Raw genomic sequence first — 20,815 nt, forward strand, 5'->3', positions numbered from 1 at the left:
GCCTTCCAAGAACTACACTCCTGGTCCCTGGGTGGACCTCTCCTCCCCAGTTCCAGCTCTCTCTGCCTGTTTGCCCAAGTTTCCTAGCATAGTCTGGCCTTGCATTTTCCTGATTCTCCTACTTCCATGTTCCAGATATGTCTCCTTTGAAGCTGTGCCTGCTGAGACAGAAGCCCCTTTCTTTCATCACACACGTTCAAGTGCACAGACCTGCCTGCCCCCCACAACCCCCTGCAGCAGTTTCCTCTGTGGGTCAGAACATGCCGTGCTTTGCATGCACCTCTCTGATGCCCGTGGCTTTGCTGACCCACCACCTGTCCTTTGTCACTTTTCCTTCAGGACGTTATTCTACCTGCGTTCCCTCACAGCTCCCACCGATCGACCTGTCCTCTCACCTCACTGCTCTCCTTCCAGACTTCTCCATCCCCTCTAGTCTGTACCATCAGCTGCAGTGAAGAGAGCAATGCCTGACCAAGTTCACATATACGCCAGGTTACCCTTTCAGGACCTGTCTGCTTCTGCTACCTTTTTTTGGTTGATTTAAGCCTGATTTGTTCAACACAAAAAGTTAGGTAGAGAAACAGGGTGTGGCTCACCTGTTGTGCTGTGACTGGGGCCTGCATTTCTGTAGTAAGAAGCCACATGCGATGAACTCCAGTAGGGGAGTCTTGGACCCCCATCACACAAAGCATCTGTGACATGAGGGGGTTGGAAAGCACCTTCTAGCTTCCCCTTTTTACTTCCTAGATGCATGACTTATCTGAGCCTCAGTTTCCTCTTTTATAAATTGATGGTGAGAACACCCACTTTAGAGGTGGTTCGGAAAACATAAAGAACTGGAACCAATCCTTGCATTATTCAGTAAATATATCCCTATGTCTTTCAGTTATTGTCTTTTGCAGCCATTACTTCCCAGAATGGCACCAGGTTTCCGCTGTATGGAGGTGTCTTTTTGTCCCACCTGGGAGCCCCAGGAATGAGACATTGGAGCACAAAGATGTGTCTGGCCAAAGTTACATCAGATGGAGAGAAAACCATAGTCCTCCTCATCCAGATTCCTTTCCCCGAGAAGAATCTTTTCTCCCTTTTCTTCTCTCCATTGACCTCTCTCTTTTGCTAGCATCTAACAGTCATGTGGTTGGAAGCAAACGCTTTGTTCAAGACTTGGCTTTGTAATATCTCTCTTTATTCTCCGCATTGTGACCTTACCTTTCTACTAAAAAAGGACTTTTTCTTTTTTCCCTCTTCTCAAAAGGAGGAAAACATGGGTTACTAGAAAGAACATCAGGATTAGATCACAAAGGCTGCCCAGTCCAGGATCTACCCTTACCAGTCACATCATTATTGACATTATTTTTACTTCTTTGATGTCATTTTCCTCAATTCCCAGCTTTCTGAGAGTTGAAAAACTCTATCTACTTCCAATTGCTAAGAATTATTTCTCTTCATTTGCTTTAGTCTTGCAGATTTCTATGAACCGGTGGAAACTCAACAAGCACTTGTGGGTAGATGAACTGAAGAAAACCTCTTAAGAATTTCTAAGGTTCTAATCCACCTTGAGCAACAATGTTGCATTCCCCAAATGGAAGGTTGACTGAAGATGGAGGCTGACAAATGGGAAACATGCTGAGTTGAGGGAGCTCTGCTTATTCATCTCAAATAGTGCTCTGGCTCCTTTCTTCCTCATGCACTTCCTGAAAGTGAATGATGTTTCTAGAAGCTTCATTCTTCCCTTATCATGGTAGTTGTCCATGCTGTGTTAGCATTCTGCAGACTGGGGGTTGGGGATCGCCTTCCAAGGGGCATGGACCAAGGGAGCCTTTCATTGAGCTCAGTGGGTGAACATTCCATCTGCCCTTTGTGCACATGTGAGCATCCCCAAGAGGCTGCTCTCTCCGGAGGGACCACGCCACCTTCCTGAGACACGCCATCCCTCTCTAGCTCACCACTCCCTCTGCACCCACTCTTCCTCCTTCCTCATCAATTCCCCCAACATTTTTCCACTTACGGCACCACTGGTGGTCTGGGGTGTGCAGCCCAGATGTTTTCCCCAAGCAGTTAGAGGATTACTTTTCAAGTGGCTTCACAGAGCAGATGTTCCAGTTCCACCCTGTCTTTCCAACTGCCGAAAACTGCTCTACCCCGGAGAGCACATCGTGCTGCTGCTGTGCGTTTGATCCGGAGAGTCTGAGCAGAAACAAGAGAATCCCACACTGAGGACTGCTTGGCAGGCAGGCCCCTGGGTGTGTGCTGCTCCCTCTGTTCCCATTTCAGCTGTGAGAAGATGCTCCTGATGGGCCAGCTGGCTTTTCTTTCCCCAGTCCCCTACACCAAAACTGCTTCCCACCCCCTTGCTTTGGGTTAATCACATTTTGACCAAGACTCTAGCACTTATCTTTGCTGGGATCCAGCCATCCCCTTTATTACATCCAGAGCTTTGTTTCCTCAGCCTGGTAAATCTTTGTTAGATGAAGGATTTTGCCTCCAAGTCTAAATTTCAATTACTCTCATTTCTTATTCTTTCCTTCCCCTGAGCTTATCATTTGCACAATCCCCTGCTACTGTCTCCCAGCCCTCTTGAACCACTGGAGTTCCGGCAATGCTCTCACCTTTGTCCATGCCTTCTCTTCTCTCTACAACATTCTCCCTTCTCTCTGTCCCCTTTGCCTGGCTAATACCTACTCACCCTTCAGGTCTCTGCTTAGGCACAGTTTGCTCTCTGACTCCCATCTGCCAATCATAAGCTCCAATAGAGCTTCTGTGCTAACTCCAACCCTATATTTATTTCTCTGTATGCCAATCACCTTTTTACTTTTGTCTCCATTTTGTCACTAATTTACTGCATAAATCTCAGGAAGTATGGTTCCACGGTGTCTACCAAGAGTTAGAATAGATTCCAAATTTCTCCTACCCCGCCTTCTTCTGACTGTTCATTGAACACCTACTCTGTACTAAGCACTCTATTAGATCTAGAGTCATAAAGATGAAGGAGGGAGAGTCCCTGTTTTCACCTGGGGAAAAGTCCCATGTATAGACTTCAAAAGTGCTAGGATGGTATTACAGTGGTGAGATATCCAAGGTGATAGGAAAAGAACTGATGGAAATTTGGAGCAATAAGTCTCAAAGGCAGAATCCAAGAGGGAAATGTCTGAGCCAGTTTAGTAGTGAAAACAAAGTAGAGGCATGGAATGGTTTAGAACAGAGGTTGGTAGTTACTGCTTACCAGGCAAATCCAACTTGCTGCCTGTCTTTGTAAATAAGGCTTTATCATTACACAGCCACACCTATTCATTTGCAGTTGATCAAAGCCTAAAATATTTACTATCTGTCTCTTTACCAAAAAAGTTTGTCAATTCCTGGTGTAGAACATGAAAGTGAGCAAGAAATTTTTGGAAGAAATAAGAAAGGGTCGCATTCACAAATGGATTTTAAAAAACAGGTTATAGTGCTACTGCAATAAAAATATTACAGTTTCCATGCACTTCAGTATGATTTTCTGTAAACCTAAAATGGTTTAAAAACAATAACTGTTAAAAGAAAGAAAATATTGTGATACTCGTTTGGGACAAGGGAAATAGCTCCCTTGGGAAGATAATAGGAAGTCCAAAATAAATGGTTTATATAGGAATTTAATATACAAAAAAGATGACATTTCACTTATATCAGGAACATGATTTATTTAATAAACAATAGCTATCCATTTGGAGGAAAGATTTCTACTAGATTTTTAAGTATTTTCACATTTGGCCCATCCCACACAAGGCACGGTCAGGCGTTTGCTTTGCAGTCAGTGCTTGCTTCCTTCCTTCCCATTGTTTCTTGCTTCTTACTCCTTCCTTTTGAATTTAATTTCATAATGCTCACTCTTACAGACTTCAGTGAATCTTTCTCTTAGGGTCTGTGAATAATAATTTTTTTTCAGTCTTTATTTTACCCATAATCTTGAATGGCAGTTTAGCTAAATATAGAGCTCTGCCTGCATGGATCATTTCTCTCATCACTTTGAAGACGTTATTATTTTGTTTTCTGACAATTTTTAGTCTTGTTGAGTTTTTGGGGGCCTAATTATAGAACTCATTCATCTTTAGAAAACTTATCTTTTAGCTTTTGTACCTCCTTTTAATATATTTTCTTTGTCTTTGACACTCTGCAGTTTCCTACAATGTATCGAGATAGGTATTTTATTTTATATCTTTTTTCAATTCTAGAAAATTCTCAGCCAGTATTGCTTTGACAATCACCTCTGGCCCATCTCCCCTGTTCTCTCCTTATTGAGCTTTTGTTGGATGTTTATTGGAGCCTCTTACCTCTTGTTCTGTATGTTTTAACTGAGCTTTCGTGCTTTCTATCTGCTTTGTTCCTCTGTGCTCTATGTACTGTGGATGATGTCTTCAGCTCTGTCTTCCAACTGGATAGCACTGTTTTGACTGTGTCTAGACACTTTTTAAACCATCCATTGTGTGCATAGTTTAAATGCATTTTCCATTTTAAAAATTTCTATTTGGTTTCTACTCAAACCCACTTATACATTTTTGTAACAGTTTTGCCTTGCCTTATCGTTTCTATTCCTTATCTCTTTGCACATTTTAATCACGCATGTTAATAATCCCTTTCATATTTTTCTATTATCTCTGGTTCTTGGAATGTGAATTCTCCCATTAGTTGTATCTCTCTCAAATTGTTTATTTACTTTATGATTTGTGCCCTTTAAAGAATGGGGATGGGGTTTCTGCTGGAGAGCTGGTGCCATAATTCTGAAAGCATCTTCCCAGTGTGGTTTCACACTTACTCTGCTGGAGCCTCCTTAGTGCCGATGATGTTTATCATAACTAACTTTGAGGTTTAATTTATATATAATAGAATGCACCCATTTTAAGTATATGGCCTATGGCTTTTTTTTTAGGTTATATAAATTTACTTTATATAAGGACAGTGTATTTCAGATCCATGACTTCCATTTAACATTAATACAAACAATCTGCACAGAAAACCCAAAGGCAACCATAAAGCATAACATGTAAAATGTGCAACTGCACCTTAAAGTGCAAGTTGCTCTAGAGCATTTGCAGGGCAGAAGTTTATAAGACGGAGGACTCGACCTCATTCTAACCAATAAACATCTGCACGGAGAGGCAATGCAGGGTACCAGGAACAACCTACTGCTGGTGCTAAAGCTTTAACACCCATCTTCAGATTATTTATTTGAAGATATTAAAATAATGAAATAACATGCCTGTATTTTATTATTTATTGAGACTCTGCATTTCTAAAGGCTCGTAGAGCATTGCATTGATGACATATTTTGGGCCAGGATAAACTGTGCCTTGAAATTAAAAGATAAAGGACGAGACCCTTGCTATTCTACATTTTAGAAAGCTTGTATATATGCGTAGTTTATGCATATAGCTTACACATTTATGTAGACACACTCACACGTAGCTATGTACACATGCACGCACAGCACACGAGGGGACCTTTCCAGAGTCCAGAAGAGGCCATGCCTCTGCTAGGAAAGCTTCCCACTACAGCATTTCATGAATTATTTAAAACTCACCTACTTATGTGGCCCCTGCGCTGGTCAAACTTGCCACAAAAAGACGTGGAAATAGACAGCATTCTTCCTCAAAGTAAAGACAATGCCTAATTTAGAAAGTCGTTCCCATGAGAGAACACAGTAAAAGGTATCATTTAGTTAAAATATAAAGCTTTTAGAGAAAATATTTAGTCCACACGGAGAGAAAAACGTCAACCTGTCAGAGATCATGTTCATATTGAAAATCTTTCACACCTGACCGTAATGCTCACTATTGCTCCTTCATACATGGCCCACCCCTGAGAATCTTCTTTTCTAATTTTTAAAAAGTAAATAAATTTTACTTTAATAATAAGAATGACGTTCAAGAATTTTTTCCAAAATATAAATAAAGCTGTTTCATTTTAGTTAAAAAAAATGATAAATGCTCTTTGCAAAGACCATCATTCGTAAAAATTTAAAATATTTGTTTTTCAATCAAATATAATCTGCTCTTTTACTAGGTCATTTCTTTTATTTGCCATTCGTATGTCATTCATTTCTTCATAACTCCTTCTTCTGTAATTTTTGCAAAGAGGAGCAATTTAATAGGTACTGGAGGAAAAATACAATAAAACACTTGAAGGCATTCTGAAGGGAGATCCCTGTGGTAAAAGAGAGATTAGAAAGGATCTGAAAGGAACCCAAGAGAGGAAAAAATATCTATGAAAGAAAGCATACGTATGGGAAACCTCTTCCTTACTGCTTTGTTTGTGCCTCCTTGGCCAAAATCTTCTGTCAACTTCTGTACTTTCAACAAGTCGTGCTCAGTGACTGCAGGCTGGTGTTGGGTAGTGACAGTGGCAATGTCTGATATGGAGACAACTGACCCCAAAATTCTGTTCCCAGGACATCACCCGTGTCATCTCAGGGGCACCAGAATCACCCAGAGGACGAGGGGTTGGGGTTAGCAGATCCTCTACGACCGCGTTGGGGTCAGCTCATCAAGGTCCAGGAAGCTTTTCAAAATGAGTAGCTGCCCGTACTTTACCAACAGGCTGCCCATGTGCGGTGTTCAACGCGACTCGGTCCGCCCTGGGTAGTCTCCAGTCTTCTTCCCAAGTTCTCAGAGGTCTGTTTCCTTTAGACTCTTTAGAGTGATCCCTCAGTGCAATTTCAACTTTGGGCATGGGCCACAGACAAAGAAATACAAATTCCTTTCTCAAATCTTCACCTAATGGCAGAATCCAGGACCCAGTATATGTTTGCAGCTTCCAGAACCAAAATTTCAGGTTGTCCACACCAACCCCTTGTGTTTGAACCAGGAAGTCCCTCAGTTCTGCAGGCAGCTTCACTTCATTTCACTTCTTGAACCACGGAGAATCAGTTTCATTAATGCTGAAAATGGAAGGTTTGTTCTCCCTGGCAAGTTGGGATAAAATCTTAACTAACTTTTCACTTTCACCTGACCACTTAGAAACAAAATCAGGAAAAAATATCAGGGGAAAAATGTTGAATTATTTGTTTCTGCCACTACAGCTTTAGCTAAATAGGATTTTTCTATTCCAGGTTGTCCAAATGATAGAATGCCTCACCAAGATGTTCTCTTGCCCATAAAAAGTTGAGAAAATTTAACAGGCACTATCCCAGCCTCCTTAGGTGCTTCTTTGGCTTCCTCTCGGCCAGCCACATAACTCCAATCTACATTCGGTTGCCTACAGCAATAGTACCTTGAGTGGATCCTGTAGTTTATTTGTGAAGGTCACAGGGTTCTCTTTCCCGTCGCTGTCATCCTGTCTCACCTGCTAGACTCAGTTGTCCCTCTTTCACTGGCTTCTGTGGTTTTTTTCTTTTTCTTTTTCAAGTGCTCCTTTAGTTCTTCTGCTACACTTTACCCTGAGACTTTGCTTGGCTTTATCCCCCTGTGCCTCAGTTTAACCATCTGGAGGAAATACTGTGCAGCATGTTGATAGGGTTAAAATCCTGCCTCGTAGTTCCCAGCTGTATTAGTGGGATTCTTGCCCTCTGGAGGCTAGGTGAAATGGGGGCCACAGGAGAAGTCCGAGGACTGAGAGAGGAGCGGGCTGAGGGGAGCGACGCCAGATCTCACCCCGTGTGGCCCCAAGTAGGGTGGGGGCGAGCCTGAGTGCCTCCTTTCCTTCTACGACGTGGGTGACCACACCCAGCGCCACCGGCCTCTGGACTCTCCTCCAGCCCATGGGCCTTGACAAATGAGTGTGCTTCCAGAACCAACGCCGAGATCAAGTCATAGGAAATTTCCATCACCCCAAAGATTTCCTTGTGCCCTTTCACAGTCTAGCCCACACCACAGGCCCAGCCTCAAAAACCACTAATCTGCTTTCTGTCACTGTATATTTAACTTTTTTAGAGCAGGGTTCAGCAAACTACAGCCCACAGGCCAAATCTGACCCACTACAGGTCAAACCCAGCCATACCCATTCATTATGGATCGTCTACGTCTTCATTTGCACTATCTTAGCAGAGTTGGGTTGTTGCAACAGAGACTGTATGGCTCATAAAGTTGAAAATATTTACTATTTGGTCCTTTACAGAAGAAGTTTGCTGACCCCTGCTTTATAAAAATGAAACCATAAACCATCCAGTATATACTCTTTCATGTTTGACTTCTTTCATACCGTATGTTACTTTGAGACTCATGTCTAGAAGTGAAATTTTGGGTCATATGGTAAGTGTAACTTTAGAAGAACTTGCCAGACTGCCAAAGTGGCTGTGCCATTTTGCTTTCCCACCAGCAATTCATGAAACTTCCAGTTGCTTCACATCCTTGCCAACATTTGTTTTTGTAAGTCTTTTGAAATTTGTTTTTATGATGGGTGTGCGATGGTATCTCATTGTGGTTTTAATTTGTGTTTCCCTATTGACTAAGGAAGTGGAGCATATTTTCATGTGCTTATTGGCAATTCATTTATCATTTCATGTGAAGTGTCCGCTGGAATTTTTTGCCTATATTTAATTGGATTGTTTATCTTCTAATTATTTTATTATAAGAGTTCTTTATACTTTTTCAACATGTTTTGGTCAGATACGTGTTTTTTCCAGTCTGTGGCTTATATTCTCCCTTATCAATTTTTTTCTTTTGTGGCTTGTGCTTTCTGTGCCTTATATAAGAAGAAAGAATGAAAATACTGAAAGTATTGAATAAGAATATTGATATTTTGACCAAAGATTTCCAGTTTTCAAATTCTGCACACTTCTCGCATGCTTTTGATTGCTCTCTAGACTCTAAAAATGGTGATGATACACTTCAGTTTACCCCTTCGATTCAAATTAAAGCTGGAACTAATGTAGCAGAGTTTAAGGATGAAAGAAAATCTCAAAGCTAACAGAAGGTCGCAGATACCAGAAAAATAAATGACATATGGGTACAACTTTGAGTGTGACTCACCCTGGGGAAAATTTTCTCTCCATCCCTGGACCTGTGAAACTAGAAAATAAGTTATCTGTTCCCCAAATATAATGATGGAATGGGCATATTGCAACAGAGACATGTCCATTCCAAAAGAAGAGAAATGGAAAAAAGAAAGAGTCATCAGCCCCAAGCACTTACTACAGGGCAAACGCCACTAGCTTTCAGGCTGCGACTTGCCCTCTGGACTCGCAGCTGTGCCCCCTGCACCAGTGGCCGGGCCTCTTTTTCTGGGCTGGTGGCTCTGTCCCCTGGGACCAGGCTGTACCCTGAGAGTGGCCCTGCCTTCTTCCTTCAGGGCAGCTGGCACACATTTGAAGATGTGTGGTTTTGTCAGCCTTTTCCCATCTGCAGAAATTTGGAGTCTAACAGCCTTCTTTCATCGTGTCTGCTCCCTGGCACTTCCAGTCTAGATTGGCAGTGTTTCTGATACAATCTCCTCAAAAACCCTGTGAGCCTCCCATGTGTCACGGGTTTTCACACCAGCAGACAAGAGGAGCTCCCACAGATCTTTCCCGGATCTCTCCTCAATGCCTTGCTTCTGTTGATGTAGTTGGGTGGACCCAGGAACCACGTGCTCCAAAGAGCCCTCTGTGTGAGGAAATACTCCGAACTTTGATTCTTTCAAGGTGTCAGCCAATGGTTGTCCAGCCACAACCTCAGCTTTCCTTTCAGAGCATGATTTCCTAAAAGTAAGTCTCCTAATTTGGGCTTCTTTTGCGATCTGGAAAGGCTGAGAATTTCTCAAATCAACAAGGTCTGGTTTCATTTTTGTTTAACACTTCTTCCCTCAATTTATCTCTTTTCTTCTCACACTTTACTATAAGCAGCAAGGAGAAACCAGCCTGCACCTTCAACGCTTTTCCTGGAAGCCTCCTCAGCTATCCGAGTTTATAACGTACAGTTCAGTGATGTTTTCTACACCATATCACAAGGATCATCTTTGCTCCAGTTTCCATTAACATGTTCCTTGTTTCCTTATGAGATTTTACCAGAAGTACCTTCAACGTCCATAGTTCTCCCAACATTTTGTTTATGATGATATGCACATTTTCTGGGATGATGCAGCTTTTCCCTACCACGGGCCTCACTTCCTCCTGAGCCCTCATTGGCAGAGTCTTTAATGTATTGGCAGAATCTATACGTATTTAAGGGCCTATTGTAACAGAGACATAAAAAAAAAGGATTTTTAGGTATTTGTTACAGGTACCATCATTTCAGGTTTTACATTTCATCGTTACAGGTTACATCATTTTCAGGTACCAAAATCTGTATGAGATCTTGTTACTTTTTTTCTTGGCCGTATTGATTTGGCTACATTTAGAGATATTTTTGATTCATTCCTGACTTCGATAGATCTACCTCTAAAGTTTTACCATTGAAACTTATTTTATATTCTTTATTAATTTAAGGAAGTTTCATTTTACTCTTGTTTCCTAAGTTTTTACCATGAATAATTGTTCAAGTTTATCATGTTTTTCCCTCTGGAAATAATCATATTTTTTTGCATTTTAATTATACTATGATGCATTACAGCAATATTTTTCTAATATTGAACCATTCTTATATTTTGATGATGTGCCTCACTTGTTTGTATTTTGTACATATTCTTTAAAATAAGATGCATTTGATTTGCTCGTTGTTTTACTTGGACCTTTTTGCATCAGTATTCTTAAATTATATTGGGTCTATACTTTGCTATACTTAAACTGTTCAAATTGAGTATTTTCTTTGTCACGGGCATAAATGGGGGACTTCCTGATGTTAGCACCTGTGCGAGGCAGGACAAGTCAGCTCCCTGGGTGATGCTTTCAGACTGGGCAAGATGGAGAGGGGGTGAGGGCTCAGATGGCAGGGCCAGCCATCAGCCACGCCCACTGCACAGGTCAGTGGGTCCACGGCGTTTCCTTCCGGGTTGCCGCTGTGCCAAACCTGCAGTAACGAGTGGGGGCGGTGGGGGGCAGCAGCCACTCCCAGTGGGTGGCCAGCCACCAACTCCCATAGACTACGACGTCTCTTCCTATCTGCAGTAACTTACCTCTTCCCTTTAAGGTGAGCCAGTCTGTCTGCACCTTGCCTTGAGCGGCAACCTCTCCTTGTTCCTTTTGATCTGTACCTTACCCATATCTTCCAGACCACTTCTGCCTCTTCCTGACAGAGGAGAATTGCTAGGACTCCTTAAAGGTGTTCCGTGATCATTCCTGAGGGGACTGGGGCCCAGATAAGGGTCGGTGTTGTCCATCGGGTCCCACCCACTGGATTGTCACCCTACGGGCATCAAGCGCTTCTAGGCCCACTCCTGTCATCCTGTCCCCCTGCCTGGCAGTCCTGACTTCCCACCATCTTGGGAATTGTGTGGAGGGCATAAAGGGGCAAAAAGCAGGATCTTCTCACCATGGCTGAAAAAGCAAGCCCAAAGTGATGTGTCCTTTGTCCCTGTTTTGGGGTCATTTCTCATCTTGTCACTTATAAGGGCAGACATACAACAAAGCACGGGCTTCCTCCCCCACCCTGTGCTAAAATGGGATAAAGCCATGTTTCCTTTCTAGGGAACAGCTGAGTTCAGCTTCCGTGGGGCCAGAGTAAGGTGGACAGTCCATCTGTAGGAGAGTTTTCAGGGTGTCAATGTCAAAGCTCCTTTTTCAAGTGGTCCATAAAGTTCTCCACAATGCCAGCTGCCTGTGGGTAGTAGAGCATGGAAGGCCCATCCAATTCCTTGTGTCTGGGTTCACTGTTAGGAGGATTATTCAGAAAAGTGAGATCCTTGGTCTGAGGAGTCCTCTGGGCACCCAAGGGGTGGCAGAGTTGTCCACGTGGTGAAGTGGACAGGCAAGGCCATAACCTAAGGAGGCAGCTACTATGAGCAAGACATCAGACACACCTTGGGACGGAGGGAGAAGGTTGATGTAGTTCAGCTACCATGAGTGACCTGGTGTGGCCCCTAAATGCTGTTTTTGAGTCCTGACTTGGAGTTAGCATCTCTCATATTGATAAAGAGAATTGATACATTTCTTTTAATGAAATAAGTAGTCTGTGTCCCTGGGCCCATGATTTCATGGTGTTGGAATTTCCATGTCCATTTGATGGTGGAGTCACCCAGCAGCAGAGGCAGCTGGGAAGCTCAGCTATCTCGTGGATGTAATGCCACTGAAGGTAAGTTCGTTATCCTCATCTTCTGGGCAGGGCTCGTTCTTTGCCAGAAGGACCTCCAGACTCATCAGGGAAGCTTGGTGCCTCCTTCATCAGCTTGTCATTCCAATGATGCGCATCATGGTTTGGGCCTTTGCCATGCCATCCACATGGGTAGCATTGGTGGGGCTTCTGTGCTGCTGATTGTCTCCGAGGGTCCCTTCCTCACACTGGGGAGATCTTGATTCCCCAATGTGTTCACTCCATGAATCTGACAAGACACCAAGCCACTGATGGTGGCCCATGAGTCAGGAAACAGATAAGCACAGGCACTTGGTTAAAGATGGCCCAGGGCTAAGAGGACCACTAGCAGTTTGACCCACTGGGCACTTTTCCAGGTGCCAGAGATGGTACACAGTCTGCGGAAGGCAAGAGGAACAGCAGTTGCTGCCCAGGAGACACCAATGGCTTCAGCTTGACCAATCAGTCAGGGAACCAGTGTTGAGCATTTGGTGGGGCATCCTTGAGTCGGGGTCCCCAAGATGTCAATGCAGGGAGAGAAGGGCCTTTATCTGGTATTGCAATTGGTCATTGCTGAGAGGGACTTCGCTACCCACTCATGCAAGCATGTCACTTCTTGGGGGCCTGGGCTAGCATGATCCTGAACCTACGGCTTCCATTTGTTGATGCTGTTATTGGGCACTGCCTGGGTGAGTGTTCTGATGGCCCAGGACCCAGGACACAATGTGTATTTCTGGTTTCAAGGGGTCTTGGTGCTCTCAGTAATGCTGTCTGTTTCCATCAAGGTGGAATAGCCAGATGTTGCCTCTCAAAGGGGCCAGAATCCTCTGGAATGGGGAAGTTATCCCTGCAGCCGCCACTAGGATGTGCAGTGGTGCAGGATGTGAATCTTTATCACGCACCCCTGTAGGAACAAGAAGGCCAAGGGGCCAAAGGGACCGTCCCACAGGTAGCAGCAGCCTCCTGTCCCCAGCCCTGTGTGGAATACCCAAGCCTCTTGAGGCTGATATTCGTCCCTTCCCATCTGCATCTCCCAGCACGACAGTGACCTGGGGGTCTGCATCTAAAGGTTTGTCCACTGTCCCTACATTGTGCAGGCACTGGGGCAGATTCCCCAGGAGGGCGAATGAGGCCCTTGGCCCTGCTCCTAGTCCACTTTCAGTACGGACAGGTCTGGGTGGAGAGGCCCTTCTCATACCACACCGATGCAGAGAGTTAATAACAGGAGCATAGATGGGCATCCTGCAGTCTATGCACAATGCTTCTGCAAACCCACAGCTTCTCAAATAAAGACATTTTTTGAAAGGGCTTTCCAGGGCGGTGCACTGGTAGCTCAGTGGCAGAATTCTCACCCGTCATGCTGGAGAACTGGGTTCAATTCCCAGAGGCTGCCCATGCAAAAAAAGAAAAAAAAAATGTCCTTTCCAGGGATGAGGCTATTCACTCAGTCAGGCTGAAGGGAGAAATGGGGTATCTGAAGAGTCTTCCTCCTCTACTGACCATATCTGGGGACTGTGGGGAGTCAAGCAGGGGTAGAACCATGGCCCTCCTTCTGATTTATGTTTTCCCAAGCTGTCCAAGGAAGCGCCTGTCTATAGTGTCTCTCAGGGTCCCTTGCTCTGGTAGCCACAAAAACCTAGCTCAGGAAGAGGGGGGTCTGAGGGGGAGGGTGCAATAATCTCACCCAGTCACAGCTCCCAGAGGAAGGCCTGGGTGAGGGGGAGACTCAGCTTGTTGCCCCATTCAGGGCCCTTCCTAATAGAATACTGGATGTGAACAGTGGCCAGCCTCACCATAACTCAAGGTCAGTGTGGTGGTATGGGTGCAGAGATGGTTCTAGAACATGACAGATACAGGAAGCCACGAGCCAGAGGAGTCTGCACAGGTGGTAGGGCCCCAACCGCATTGACCTCAGTGGGGAGCCGGTTAGCCCACTTCTGGCATTCATGGAGGGATCCTATCACCATCCTTCCTCCAAAGGATGGACATGCATGCCCTAGGGCCCAGCCTCAGGTCAGTGCCTGTACCGATGGTGGTGGCAGAGTGATCCTTCAACTTAACTGACGGAACCATATCATAAAAGGAATGCAAGAGTGAGGAAAAGAACCATCAAAAATCAAGCCACTTCACACTTCCCCAAGCAACCCTACCCAAATCCTGTGGAGCGAGTCGCTTTATGGTATGTCATGGGAACATGGGCTGGGACACAGCAGAGACTTTCAGCCGGTGACTGCTTTATGACGCACACAGCACAAAGGGTCTAAAAGAGGAGGGGGAAGATCCCATCATGTCTGGTCCCCTGGAGAGGGGTCTCGGTAGGTGAAGGGCAGTTCCCCATGTACTGCTTTGACCCAGGCATGAAGGACACATGCACAGCTTGAGTACCGAGCTTTTATACACTCCAAGGAAGGGGCCCTGCTAATGAGCAATGTTTGTGACTTGACAAGCAGCTAGGACTGGTTGAGATTTAACGCCTTCCCCAGTTGCCTGAGGTCTCTCGCAAGATAGAAACATCAAACACTTGCCCACAAACACAAGTGAAAGACATAACAAACACCTGGACCCAAACAAGCACGAGGAGAAAAGGAGTAGGTTTCCCCAGCAAACTACTCTTCTATTTAATATCTATATTTCTATGTTTGCCTCATGGGGAAGTCCTTGTAACATCCTCATTATCGCTAATCTTTCTCTTTAACATGTGCAAGCTAGTTTTCTTCTTCCTATTTATTGACTATTTCAACACTTTACAAAAACTTCAAGATATTTACTTTTTATATCCACCTGCTCTTGTTTCATTTATGCTCATTTTGTTTGATAAAATCTTGTGGTTTTGGATGCTATTCTTTTATTTATTTTACACTTTCTAGAAATAATTCTTCAAAAATATTTATTAGAGTTTACTTATAAAATTCATTTTATTTTGAGTCAATTCAGGTCCAACATTAATTTTGCCTCTAGAGGAGAATAGTTAGCACTGAGGCAACTCCCTTCAGCTGCAGGTTGTTCCTTGGGAGTCATCAATTTCTGAGAAGCAGTAACACTCCTGGTAGCCGAGGGAGTGAGTGGCTCAGTACTGAGGGGTTTCTGGGTAGGTCACCGTGTAGCCCACCCCTTGAGATACCAGATAGCCTCTCCATTCTCATACGAAGTTCTTCTCACGTGGACATAGCTCCTGCCAGGATTCCAGTTGACTTCTTTTCCTGGAGAAACCTCCAAGAGCAAGGTCAGTTGAGTGACATTATAAATGTCGCTGCTGCAGATGGTCTTCGTGCTTCAATCGATGCTTATCACGTCCCTCCTCTTCTATCCATTCTGGATTCCCCTCACTTAGCACGTTTGCTGGTCTGGGTGGCTTACCTGGGCACATAATTCAGACCACCTTCTCCGAGGGATCTGTTCACCACACCCTTTTCAGGCCCTTGCTGCTTTCCCTATCCATTTAATGACAAAATTGGGTAGGGAGGTACCAAGAGATGCCCTAGTGGATCAAGTGGGCACCAAATCTATTCTTCGTTGTCCCTCTGTATAACCCAAGCCCTTCCTCTTCTTTGTGATCAGGACAATTTTCCCTGACAGTGTGGTGACTCTCTTCCTTGACTGCAGCTCTTTTGTCACGAGGAGACTAATGTGACTGGGAGGCAGCCTTAATTTTACATTTTATTGGGATTCATGCTGTATCCCCCAGTGGGAGCTTTCTGCCTTTAGGAATGAACATTTTTAGCCCTGTGGGGTCTAAAATTGGAGGGTTGGAAAGCCAAATTCCTGACCCAGGTCACTGGGGATAATGGTAAACAGGATTACTCCTTCTTCCACCTCTTGGCTCCTAGATCCGTGTGTTCCATCTAATGGAAACACAGCACCATATAAATTGTTTTTTTCTTTAAGATGGACACTTTGTACTGGAGGATGGCAATCCACCTCCACATGCTCACCTCCAAGCTGGTTTCTCTGTGGCACATTCAAAAAGCTTTCCATTGCTCTATCTGGCTGGCAGGTTCTGAGTGGTGAAATACGTGACGGAACCAGCGGATCTCACGGTCATTTGACCACTGCCACACCTCCTCTACTGCTCACTGGGCTATTTTGTCTAGTATGATATTATGAACATCCCCTGGCGGTGGATGAAACTCTTTGAGACCTCTGATAGTGATGCTGATAGAGGCTTTGTGAGTAGGAAATGGAAACCCATACTTGGAATATGTGTCAATTCTGGCCAAAATGAATTTCTGCCTTTTCCAGGGTGGAAGGAGTCCAATGTAGTTGACTTGCCACTAACTGGCTGGCTGTTTCCTTAGGAGATGGCATCATGTTGGTCCTTTGCTGTTTCCAGATTGGACATTTGGCAATGGCAGTAGCTAGATCTGCCTGGAAGAGTGGGAGTCCATGCTGTTGGCCTACATATAACTTCTATACCCACCACCGTGGATACTCTTGTCCATGTGTTTATTGCACCATCACTGGAGTGGTTGATGACTTATGCCAACTGACTTAATCATTCTGCTACTTAGTTGTTTAGTGTCTGTTTCATTGTGAATCCTCTGGTGGATCTTAACCTATGATACAAAATTGTTCTCTATGTATTTGTTCACAGATCAATCCATATACCTCTTCTCCAGACCTCATTGTCCTTTATCTTCTAGGTTTTCTCCTTTCAGACATTGGGCCAGCCAGTTAAATCATTTAGTACTGCCCACGAATCCATACATAACCTGTACTCAGGCCACCTCTATTTCCACACAAAAAGTGGGTAATCAGATGGACCACTTGAAATTCTTCCTATTGGGGAAAATTTCCTTCCCCATTATCTTTTAGGGTGATACCTGAATAGGGCTATAATCCAGCCGCAACCGTTTTTGGTTGCACCTGTATGCCATGTTGACCCATACATGAATGTAACGTGGCATTTTTCTCCACCACTTGGTCAAAAGGTGTTCACTTGCAGGCATTGTTGTGAGCTGAAAGGAAAGCACTGGCACAATTGCTGAAGGTAATTTCTGGGGAGAGTATCCGTTCTGAACCATAAGCACTAGGGGAATGAGAGCCTAAATCCTGGGCATGTGCCATAACTTTCACCAGACCATCCTCACCAATCCTGCCCCCGCTTCTGCATTCTTCTCCTTCTGGTGGCCCATCACCCATACATTCAATGAAGTTGTAAATGCGATTCAATGAGCCATTTTGACTCCTTCTCTATCACTTTTGCCTTCCTAGATGTACTCAGTCACCAATTACTGATTGTTGTCTCTCTTATGATCTTTAGACTCTGTTCCCGTCTCATGATCTCTGGTCTAAGGCTGTGAAATAGGAATGACAAAATCCAAACTGTAGAAGAATCTTTCTGGCCTCAACGTGGATGATGGACTAGTGGGGGCAGAACTGGCAATATGAGAAAGTTAGGAGCTTAATTCAGAGAGCTTAAGTAGAAGCTTAAAGTTCATTTTAGGTTGGAATGGAGAGCAGTGGCTAAGTTCCAGCAATATTAATAAGGCAGACTTGACAATTACAGAGAAGTGAGAGAGAATCCAGATGGCTTCCAGGTGTCAACTTGAACAAAGTGAAGAAGGAAAATAACTTTATCAAATTCTAGGTTCTGTGCTAATTATTTACACATGTGGCCATCTGGAACCCAGGAGACCTGCATTTCTTGTGTTTTACTCATTTTAGGACTTAACTGGCTTGGCCTTGGATCTTTGCATCTAATTGTCGTTATCTGAAAAAAAAATGTTCAACTTGGCTATGAATGAGTATCAGTTTTGTAGATGACATTATTAAATCATAATGGATTTTAACTTTTCTCGTCTACCTCCCTATCTATAGAATCTAACTAGTACCTGACATGCACACTTGTTTGCTGAACTGAATTAAACAATTACTTGCTAAACTGAGCGCCTCAGTTTATCTTGATCTATATGCTTAGGCTGCTAGGAAGCAGAGCAGGGCAAAGTGGCCAAGGTAAAATTTAGTTCATATCCATCACCATCTTCCAGAATGTTTGCTGCATCAGAATAAATTCTGAGAAGTGAGGGTGGAATCTTAATAATGTCCAAACAGCACGTGGATTACTTAGTAATCAGCTTGGATAACTCATCATTGTAAAGGATGTGGCCAGGACAATCAAATGGGAATGGAATTTGGCTCCAACATTTCCTAATAATCCTCCTTAACTTAACATGCACAGCTTTTGTAGAGCCATGGAATGTTAGAACTGGAAAGGGCCTTAGAGACCAGAAAACCCAACCTCTTCCTCTTATGAGTGGGAACTGGGGGGCCTGGTAGGCCAAGCAGAGTTGCCCAGTGTTTCACAGCTGGTTATTTTAGAAGGGAACCCAGAAGTCAATGTGCTGTCCTCTGAACCAGATTGGATCAGGGCACATAAATGGAGGGATGAACATATTTCAGGCACTTTGGTAATTTCTGATGCTGCAGAAATCAATCCCCTGACATTCATATAAGCAGATTTTAAACACCATGGGTTAAATGATATGATAGAGATATTATACAATTACAGCTAATTGCTTCCATTTATGGAGCACTTATTATTTTGTCAGGTATTCAGCTAACCACTTTATATAGTTTAGTTAATCTGATCTTCTCATGAACTGCTCTGTCTATTAATTCCTCTCTGTCTATTAATTCCCCAGTTTCTGTGAATGAGACTGGAAGCCTACATTGGGAGGGCTTTTTCAAGCCAAAACTCATTTTTCAAGTTGTTGACCTTCACTCCGAATCTGGAGATGCCTCTTGCCCACCTTGTGGGTGATCTCCAGACCCTCCTCCAACTGCAGGTGGGCACAAAGGGAATCATAAATGGCTCCGGGAGCCTTGCGAAGACAAGTGCTAGGGGAAGCTCTGTGAGACTGCTGGCAGGTGGAGAGGAAGTTCACCATGGTTATGACTTCTTGGGGGTCATATAGGAAGGTTACAAGACTGTCATGTCATGTTTAAAGCTAGTAACGGGCTTTTTAAGGTTTACAAGGCACACAACAAAGTATTGGTGAGAGTTCCTGACAGCTCAGCCATGATATGGTTGTTACTGCTTCACAGAGACTGACTGCTGAAAACCGTGACAGCATCAATTTACATTTTGACAGTTTCCTAAATATATCATTTCTGTGTCCTAAAATGCTTTACAGGAAGGCTGGGCAACTGGCTGTTAAAATCAAAGAATTTCAATGAAAACAGAATGAAAAAGCCAAAATTTATTTTGAGATTTTTGCTGATCCATGTGGGGGAAATGTGTTCCCTGTCTGCTCGGTCATTCCAGTGAGCTGGTGTCATCTGGACAAAGAAAGGCTCGTGAGGTTGCTATAGAACAGTTTGTGTATTTTTAGCTCTATTCTCCCCAAAACTTTTGTTACCAACAAATTGATTATAAAATTAAAGAATAAGAGAAGAGTCTTTAAGAACTCTTACTGTAAACTCTCCACTCCTTCTCTACTTCAGAATTTATTGCTGAACACTTCTTGTCTGCCAAACACTGTTTTGGGACTTGGGGAAACAGAAAAGTGAAATAGACATAGTCCTGACTTCGAGGAACCTGTGATTCTAAGCTGCAAGAATAAGAGGCATAGAAAAAGTGAGTGAAATGATTCTGGTCCTGAGTAAGATGATGAGGAAGGTGAGGTAATGAAGTAAAGAGTAAGCCTCTGTGTATGTTTATGGGGCAGGTCAGGAGGGGATGTTTCAGCTAAGATGATCAGGGAAGACCTCTCAGGAATTGAAACCCTATTTGCAGTGATCTGGGGACAGAATTTTTCAAATAGAAGGTACAACAAGGGCAAAGTCCCTGGGACAAGATGTAGGAAACATTCTGACATTTAACTTTATGGTGGTGTATCATTTTCAACACGGATTTTGAAAACCTAAAGATTTATTTTGGTGTAGACATGATATCCAGAAAGAAGACATGAACGAACAGCCAGAAAACCGGAGTATCTGGACTGCAGCCATGGGGCTTGGGGGAGGTGGGCATGGAGTGAATGAGGAGAGAGACAGCCGCGAGCTCGATCCCGTCGAGTGTGGAAGGCTGTATAAGGACTATGGACTTCACTGGAAGCCGCTGGAGCGCTGGCCGTGGTCCGATTTGTTTTACTAAGTTCACACTGGGGCTGTGTGGACAGGGTGGGGTGGCAGGGTTGGGTCGGGAGGACATTGCGAAGGCAGGTGCAGTTCTCCGTTAAAAAGATGACCAGTGAGCTCTCATGCTTCACGGTCCAATTTAAAGGTCACCTCCATGGGGTCAGTTAGAGCTTTCCTGACCCTGCTTCTTCCCCTCCACGAGCGGATGTAGCTGAACCAGCCCTTTCTCAGTATTCCCCCGCAGCACTTCGCACATCCTCTCTTGGAACTTATCACTTGGGTCATGATAAGTGAGATGTTTGCTTGCATATCTCCATGCACATTCACAAATTATAAGAAGTCAGAGATTGTGTCTTCTTATCTATTTAGGTCTCGCCAGTGCTTAGTCACAGGCTGATTCATAAAAAGCGCTCAATAAATTTCATGAATAACTGTGTGAATGAATGAGTAAGGCGGTTCTCTCTCAGTGTTCTACAGATATGATTCTGTAACTTTTTTTTAATTCTCATACATTTTTTTGGGGGGGGGGCTGTTACATGGTCCAGGAATCGAACCCAGGTCTCCCACGTGGAGGTGAGCATTCTACCACTGAACCACCCATGCGCCCTAATCCTCATACTTTGGAA

The 20,815-nt window shown here is 43.9% G+C and overlaps 1 pseudogene; it reads right to left on the reverse strand.

Annotated features, from left to right (window-relative positions):
* Window positions 1–362: 362 nt before the first annotated feature.
* Window positions 363–18,997, reverse strand: LOC143690736 (vacuolar protein sorting-associated protein 4B-like; annotated as a pseudogene).
* Window positions 18,998–20,815: the final 1,818 nt, after the last annotated feature.

The sequence above is a fragment of the Tamandua tetradactyla genome, chromosome 7, assembly GCF_023851605.1.
Source record: "Tamandua tetradactyla isolate mTamTet1 chromosome 7, mTamTet1.pri, whole genome shotgun sequence".
NCBI classification, from domain to species: Eukaryota; Metazoa; Chordata; class Mammalia; order Pilosa; family Myrmecophagidae; genus Tamandua; species Tamandua tetradactyla.